The sequence below is a fragment of the Aethina tumida genome, chromosome 6, assembly GCF_024364675.1.
Source record: "Aethina tumida isolate Nest 87 chromosome 6, icAetTumi1.1, whole genome shotgun sequence".
In the NCBI taxonomy this organism is placed as follows: Eukaryota; Metazoa; Arthropoda; class Insecta; order Coleoptera; family Nitidulidae; genus Aethina; species Aethina tumida.
This window is the reverse complement of record NC_065440.1, coordinates 9,183,673-9,191,855: the sequence shown is the minus strand read 5'-3', so window position 1 is coordinate 9,191,855 and position 8,183 is coordinate 9,183,673. Positions and strand designations below refer to the sequence as shown.

Below are 8,183 nucleotides of genomic sequence, written 5' to 3'. Positions count from 1 at the left end.
GCTAACGGAACAACCACGAGCATTCTCGGAGACCTTAGTTAATTTTCCAGGTTTTTCTTCGTCATCCCCTGGGATAATGATTTTATAACGCGTGCTATATTTGTCCTGGTGACGGTGAGTTTGTCCTGTTTGTGTATTTTTTGTTTACATTCTAATTTATATATTGTAGTTTAAAACTGAAGAAATTCAAGGACCACATGTTGGTGCATAAAACTTTGGTGTCTAAGAGTCGTGGTTTCTTAGAAGCCACTCCATCTGAAAATCTCCTGACGTCCTAAATTAAGAATATGGAGGCATTCAACGTAATATAAATTGTTTTACTTCATATCAATTAATCAATTTGAATACGTTAAGTTAGTAATAATTTTAGGTGGCGATGACAAAGTTTAATTGGAGGTTTAAAAAAAGAATATCTAGACGCGATGCTATAATGCTATTCTTGTAATTTGGGTAAACTGCGAGATGAATAATTGAAGGTGAGTAACATTTTCTTTATTTGAATATGTTAAGAAAATGATGCATGCATGTTCTTTAATATACATTTCAAATATTTCATTTTAAACAAAGAATCAAAGTTAAAAAATAATTTTCTGTTTAATTACTTATATAAATATTTAAGTTTAACAAAACATATTCCACTTTAAGGTTAATTTAATTAATATTAAATAATTTTATATTCATTCATGTGAACTAATATTCATGCAATTGAATATATTTAACTTGTCTATGTTATGTAATTAGTACAAATGTAAATTTGCTTATGTACAAGAATTAAATTACACTACTTTCTTTTTCTCATTTTAAGTCCTGTAAACTACAATCAATTAGATTTAGTTCACTGAAGAATGTTCAATCTGTACAAATCATTTTTAAATATAATATGAATTGATTTAGTTATTATACTTATTAAGGGGGTATTCTAGTGTAGAAATTCAAAAAAATCGATTTTTTTTCATATTTTCAAGGTTTAATTATTTAAGAATATGTCTACAAGAAGATTTTTGAAAATTTAAATTATTTTCGAAGATATAGGCATTTTACTGACCCGGAGATACGAATTTAGCCACCTGGGTAGGTTTTGGGTTTGGATGCATGTGGTTTTTAGTTCATTTGACGCCAATTTCCCGTAGTCTTAAATCAGGAGCGGGCGTGGAATAAAGTGCCACCATTGAAGTTCAGCAGCGTCTTCTTGATCTTTAACATGACATAGTTTAATAACAAAGATATTAATGAACAAACTTGTTTGTACTGCAAATAACTCCAAAAATAAAGAATATTTTGGTAAATAAAATATTATATGTTAATGCTTAGATTTAACAAGTGTACAGTGACAATTTTCCGAGAGAAATATTGTGTTTTTTAGAGTTGTTCCAAATTAGCAAAATATTAAAATTTCGTAATCGGAATAATCATAGATGGCTTATTGATTGGACGTAATCAGAAAAAATTGTACATTTTTGTACCAGTTATTATAGCAATAAAATTTAAATGTGAGTGTGTATCACACGTGGAATTCAAAAATAATATAATTTTTTAAAAAATTTATAGGAGTTAATTGATTATTCATCATTAATCAAATTTATGTGATGTAAATATATATTTTTATTTCATTATTTGAATAGTTATTATCGAATTTTGTAAATAGTACATTTTTTACCTGAAAATCTTAATAGAAAATTCTGCTTATTGTTCAACATAAACAATACAATATTTATGATCTGTTAAATTAAAATCAAAATATTTTTTATCTACACATATTTATAAAATTAGAGTGTGTGTTTGTAATATTGAAATAACCGTTTTTTACTACATGCATATGAATATAAATGCATAAACCAAAATAACATTTTTTACAATTTTTGTCTCTCTTTCTGTTTGTTCCGACTAATCTCTGAAATGGGAAGTGACTTTTATTGGCAGGTAGATGATGTAATAAGGAGTAACTTAGACTACTTTTATTTTAGAAAATAAAGTAATGTTGCAACGTCCAAGTACTGTCCAGTACCACGTTCAGCTCATGCGCATGCGCCACCACTGGGCCGTCACGTCGGGCACCTCCCACCACTTCTCCCACCAACGATTGATTGTTAGTTTGATTTGATTGATAATTGATCTTTTATAATTCCACCGATCCGTTCTTTTTATCTTATCATAATTCAAAATATTTTGTTACATTTTTACTGCTTTCCTTTTTTACCTTTAAGTAATAATTATAAATAATTATAAATTAAGTACATTTGTGTTCAATATTCAGATTTACATTGAAATTGATAAATTATTTATAGGTTATTTTATTTAGTTAGTAACGTAAATAGTTGTTTTTTTCTAATATTTAGTTATGTCTAAAAGAAAGTCAAATCTCTCTAAAAACAAGATAGGGATAGTCGTCTTACAAATTGTAGATTACGGAAGTCTATTACAATTAGATAGAACGCATCATTCATTGTTAATCATATTGATCGTATTCAACACGCTATCGGACGAAGTCGCGAGTACTGCTAGTATACAATAAAATCGCACAGATTAGCTACAATAATATTTAATTGATCTTGTATGAAAGTAATATTCGTGAATTTTCCTAAGTTCTATATTGTTGTCTTTCATTGCTTCTTTTAATGAACATCCTTGAAGGTCTTATAAGAACACTTGACTTCCACAACTTCGTTTTCAGTAATAATTCCTGAAAATATAAAAATTTAATTATAAAAATACACAATATAACATATAAAAGTTTTATACCATCAGGTGAAGCTCCAAAATATCCATGAAGAACATCTACCAATAAACCAGCAGGCATTATAATTTTATGATATTCCCCTCCGTCGGATCCAACGGATGCAGTGGACGTCCACATAGATGAGATCGAAGATCTCGAAATGCGGTGGGCACTGCTGAACTAGGACGAGGATCGGCGGATTCAGAACGAGGTGAAGCGAATGCGACAGGAGAAGTAACACCAAGCCAGTGAGACGATTCGAGGAACGGTTCCTAAACGCGATACAAGGTACGCACATATATGAATCGTATAGCGGAGTGTCTAGCCGAAGGGATATCAACCCGCCATCCACCACCAACAGTGGCGGCGCCGACCGGTTCAACATGGGACATGCACACATGCAGCTACAAAGCGAGGCGAAGCTGTAGTTCCTCAACAAGACATATGAAATCGGATGAAGCGTACATTTACGTAAGGCCACCACTGCGCTTCCGCCTACAGCAAACCCGAGGCCGTTCTTCCAGAGACCAAATTCGCAACCACTAGGTCGCCTCAGAGACAGAAAGACGACCGATGATGGCAAACCAAAAGACGACTGGCCGGCTGCGATTCCATACGAAGTTTCAACTGACAAGAAGAAGTTCACATCGGACACGATTTCCTACGATTCAGGACAAACGACATCTGACCGTGTACCTAGACTCCGGTAACGAGGGCAACGTCATCTCGCCAGAATGTGTGAAACGAATAGGCCTGCAGACCTGTCCCCTGTACTGAGACACTATCAGGTTTTGGAAGCGACAAGACGGACCCAAAAAGGCAGAGCCAGCTGGCGGTGACCGTCGACCGATGCCAGCTTACGATGGACGAGTGTTTGGAGTGGATCTGATGAACGATGGACATACCTACAAAGAGGTTAGAGGTCAGGAAGTGACTTTGTCCTGCTCGACAGACAGCAAGCGAGACAATCAGAGAAACCACAAGTGGACGCCTAACTGGAGCGCAAGCTTCGCCTCGGACCAGGGGCCTGTAACACAAACTCTACAGTCCTACAATTGTAAGTATATATTTTACAGTTGTTTCATTTTCGTAATACAACTCAACTTGTATATACAAATATAAATAAATTCTGTAACACAAAATCAAAACAACCCTGGATAAATGCGCAACACTACGACAGTTTCTGTACTGTGAACACGTACTTACATATTTGTCTTTAATATCGGGGAATGGTGCTCAATACCATGGTGTTTCCGATATGCATAGGGTATCAAAAATGACTGTGTTTTCCTTTTTCAATCTGAGGTCTAGTGTCCGGGTCGATGTCATGATACATTCTTACTCTTCTAGATCCTTGATCCGCAATTGTTTTCCTTCTTTTCGATGGTTGTTCATCAATTATTTTGTTATATATGTTCCCTTCTGACTGAAAGGTATGGTACGTCTGCATTCCTGATGGGTACCAGTATCTTACTACTCTTTATTTCTTCTTTTGTAGTTGTTTGATTAGAAGTATACGTCGATTTTTTGAAGTGTCAGATAGTTTATTTACTGGTTTTGTTTACTTTATTTTAAAATAAGTTAAAATTATTTTTATTTTTTATATTTTTTCTTAATTTTGAAATTACTTTATTTAAACTTAATGTTGAAATATTTTATTCACTTGTTTTGGTTATTTATTTAAATTTTACTTCAAAATAAATCTAAATTATTATAATTTTCTAAATCTTTACTTAATTTTGTATTTACTTTGTTTAAACTTATTATTGAAATATTGTATTCACTATTTTTTTTACTTCTAAATTACTTTAATTTTCTACATCTTCATTTAATTTTTAAATTACTTAAATCTATTTTTCAAAATATTTTAATCACTGTTTATTTCATTTAAAATAAATATATATTGTAACTAGAATATTGTGTATTCTGGGTTGCTTACCTCAACCGAAAACGTGGAAATCATAAATTTAGATATTTTAATTTGCTATTCCTTTATTAATTTATTTAAATTTAAATTAAATATTTTAATTTTTTAATTTAAATTTGATAATTTATATTTTTAATTCTAAATTTTATTTTATTTTGGTTAAATTAAATGTTTTCTTTTTAAATATTAAAATTAAAATAAATAAAATAATTAAATAAATTTTAACTTTTTTAATTTAATAATTATTTTATTATTTTTAAATTAAATATATTATTTTTTTTTAATTTGAATTAAATATTTACTGTATGCAAAGAACATGCAAAGCTTAATATTTTTAAAAATTATTCAGTAACGTAGAAAATAGGGTGAATCTACGCTACGTATCATTGCGGTAAAAGTTAATTCAAACTAAATTTAAACATTGAATTGAATTTAATATTTAGGGAGCTGAATTATCTTCAGCAAGAATTTTAGAAAAAAAAAATAGATTTATTTTGGTCGTGGTCTATCTGCCCCCAAATTTTGAATATCGTGTGTAATTTGCATTATTTTTGAATTTTAAGAAATATAAATATAATTAAGTGAAATGTATTTTGTTAAAAATGGGAACTACTAAAAAATCACATGTTTCAATAAATATACATTTCGTCAATAACTATGAAATAATATAAATGTGGCAACATTATAATTAATTGGCATATTTGAATTGGTGAGCCCTAGACATTTCTTTTATCCCTCCCCACAGAACACCCAGAAAATACCAACCTCTTAATAAAAATGAGAAACAAGACTAAACGATAAATTGATTTGTAGTTATATATTTATAGTTTTCTGTATTTGACATTTGACAAAATTGGCAGGAATAGTTTCAAATTCAAATTAATTGGTATATTATAGGGTGAATTGTGAGAAATAAAACAAAATAAATTATAAAAAATACATCAGTCTTCTGTATACCACATATTATATATAACAAAAATATATAAATAAATACAAATACAACACAATAAATTTCTTCAACAACAATAACAAACAACATAAAAATAAATAATTCAAATTAGACAATAAATTTTCAAAAACATTAAAATTAAGATCCCTGGAAGTGGAAAGAATATGAGAATGAAAAAGTAATGGTGGCAAAGGAACTGTTTTAGGTTTAAGGCGATAAATTTTTCTTGTTATAGTGAAATCTGGTGGAGAGATATGGTCTTCACAAACATGACATGTTTTGATAGAAGGATTAATATTACAAATTGACAAATTATACGCCATACTAAATTTAATTTAGAATTGGAAGGTGGCTTAAAAAGCGATTTATTTTTGAAATTAGGGTTATGAACATCACTATAATATGTATTGAAACATAATATATATTGAAACACATTTTGAGACAGTAACAAGACAGAGATTGAGGCTGAGAACTCATGGCTGAATTTCATAAAATTATAAAATAAAATCACAGAAAAAATTCTATATTTTGATAAAACTACCTAATCTATCTATAAAGTGCCGAGTCTATTTTGGTTAAATCAATGATGCGGCAGACTATTTAACATACAAAATAACATTAATTTATTCAACAGATAATAAAAAGAGTATTAATATATGAAGCATCTTATTCAAATTTGAGGTTATTTTATTTCTAATATGATTGTAACGTAAAGTAAACATCTTAGGTACTAAATTATTGATTTCCAAAAAATAGTATCCAAGTATGACTTTATTTATTAAAAAATATAAGAAATAACTTACCTAAAACAAAAATTTTAAACCATTTTATTCATTAGCTCCATTCCATCCTCCCGGCACCTTCGGATAAAAGCCCGTGCCATATTTAAATATTGCGTTGCTATTGATCAAAAAATTAATGAACAAATCTAATTAAATACCCATTACTAATTGTCATACCAATATTATAACATATCAATTTTAGAAAAGGAGTGTAACTTCGGGAACATTCGCGGGAACAGCGAATTCAAGTGTGCCGTATGCCTTGACTACATGAAACCACCAATCCGAATGTGCGTCATCGGTCACAACTGCTGCAAATCCTGCTCCAGGCGTATGAATCAATGTCCTGAATGCAGAGGCCAGAAGAGCGATTTCAGGAACATAAACCTGGAGAGGATATTTTACAAACTTGTCTTCCCTTGCCAAAATGCGGAGTACGGCTGTGAGTTCAGTGCCAAGGGACTGGAATGACGATGACGCACGAGGACAAGTGCGTTTATTCAAATCAGCCGTGTCCGTTTACTAGTTACGGGTGCACATGGTCGGGATTGTACACCACAATGGAGGATCATTTAAGAGAGACGCATAATTTCAAGAATGATATTGCTGATTTTTATGAATTGAGGGGCCTCGACGAAGGAGCCAATTGTTGGAGGGAGGCATTGAAATTCGACGGACATTTATTCATAGTTTGCGTAAGAAAGACGGAAGATAATTTTTGGTTTGGGGTTTACTCGATCCTCGATACAGATGTTACGTACAATTATGATATTATATTCGTAAATTTGGAGGATAATACTGCGGTCAATTATAGCGGTACTTGCTCCACTCACAAAAAATACGCGAGCGTAGAATTGAACAAGCACAATATGCAGGCTGCACCTGGATCGTTGATTGAAAGTTTTAGACAGGGCAACGTTATTAATTACGATATTGAAATCTTACGTAAAAACTCGTTAAACGAATCAATATAATGATTCAAGTTTGTAATAATGATATTAAAAATAAATTGAATGAATTGAAAATGTAATTTATTATTTTGTATTATATCGGATATTGGTATTAATAAACTTGTAAAATGGAACCTAGTTGTACTTTCAAATTATCCTCAAGATAGTCCTGGAGTGTTATGGTAAAGAAATAATAAATATATTAACTTAAATATATGATTTTGTCAAGATATAACTTTAGACGGCAGAATGTGAGTCCTGTACTTTCAATGGTTGCGTAAATATATTATATAATTATTAAAATAATCTTATACAATAAAATAATTCTGAGAGAAATACTATGATTTTGTAGTGCATCTACGTGCATATTTTAAATACATAATATATTTATTCTAACTATTAAAAATAATTATATAGTTACAGAATAAGTAAAGGTTAAAAATTAACAATATATTTGTAGGAACATTGTGCGTATTAGGACAAACATTTATTTTATATCAAAGTGTGGCAAATAATATTCAATTATGAAATTACTGATAAATCTTAAACATTGGTACTTTTTAGAATAAATTTGGTATAGACTATTAATTCCACAGCACGACTCGTTCAATAATAATCGTCATAATAATAATTTAGTTCAAATTAATGAAAACCAAAAGAGAAATTTTCTTTTATATTTAAAGAACTTTAAATTATTTACTAAATTATTAAGTTTGTTTAATTGAACTAATTTCAAATGTTAATATTAAAAAAACGAAAATTTTAAATTAATTTGAACCAAGCAATATAATTAAATATAATTATTTGACTATTTTAATATTGAATCATTTTATAACTTGAAATAATTTACTTTTATTAT

General features: G+C 29.9%; 1 long non-coding RNA gene across 3 annotated transcripts; it reads left to right on the top strand.

The window, feature by feature from the left end:
- LOC126265865 (uncharacterized) lies at nt 1-7,340 on the top strand. Of its 3 annotated transcripts, none has more exons than XR_007548329.1 (6): nt 1-114; nt 170-302; nt 371-476; nt 1,965-2,086; nt 2,746-3,773; nt 6,577-7,340. It is a non-coding gene; the product is annotated as an uncharacterized LOC126265865 (long non-coding RNA). The 3 variants fall into 3 exon arrangements; XR_007548331.1 differs by having other exon boundaries at nt 2,732-3,773; XR_007548330.1 differs by lacking the exon at nt 1,965-2,086.
- Nucleotides 7,341-8,183: the final 843 nt, after the last annotated feature.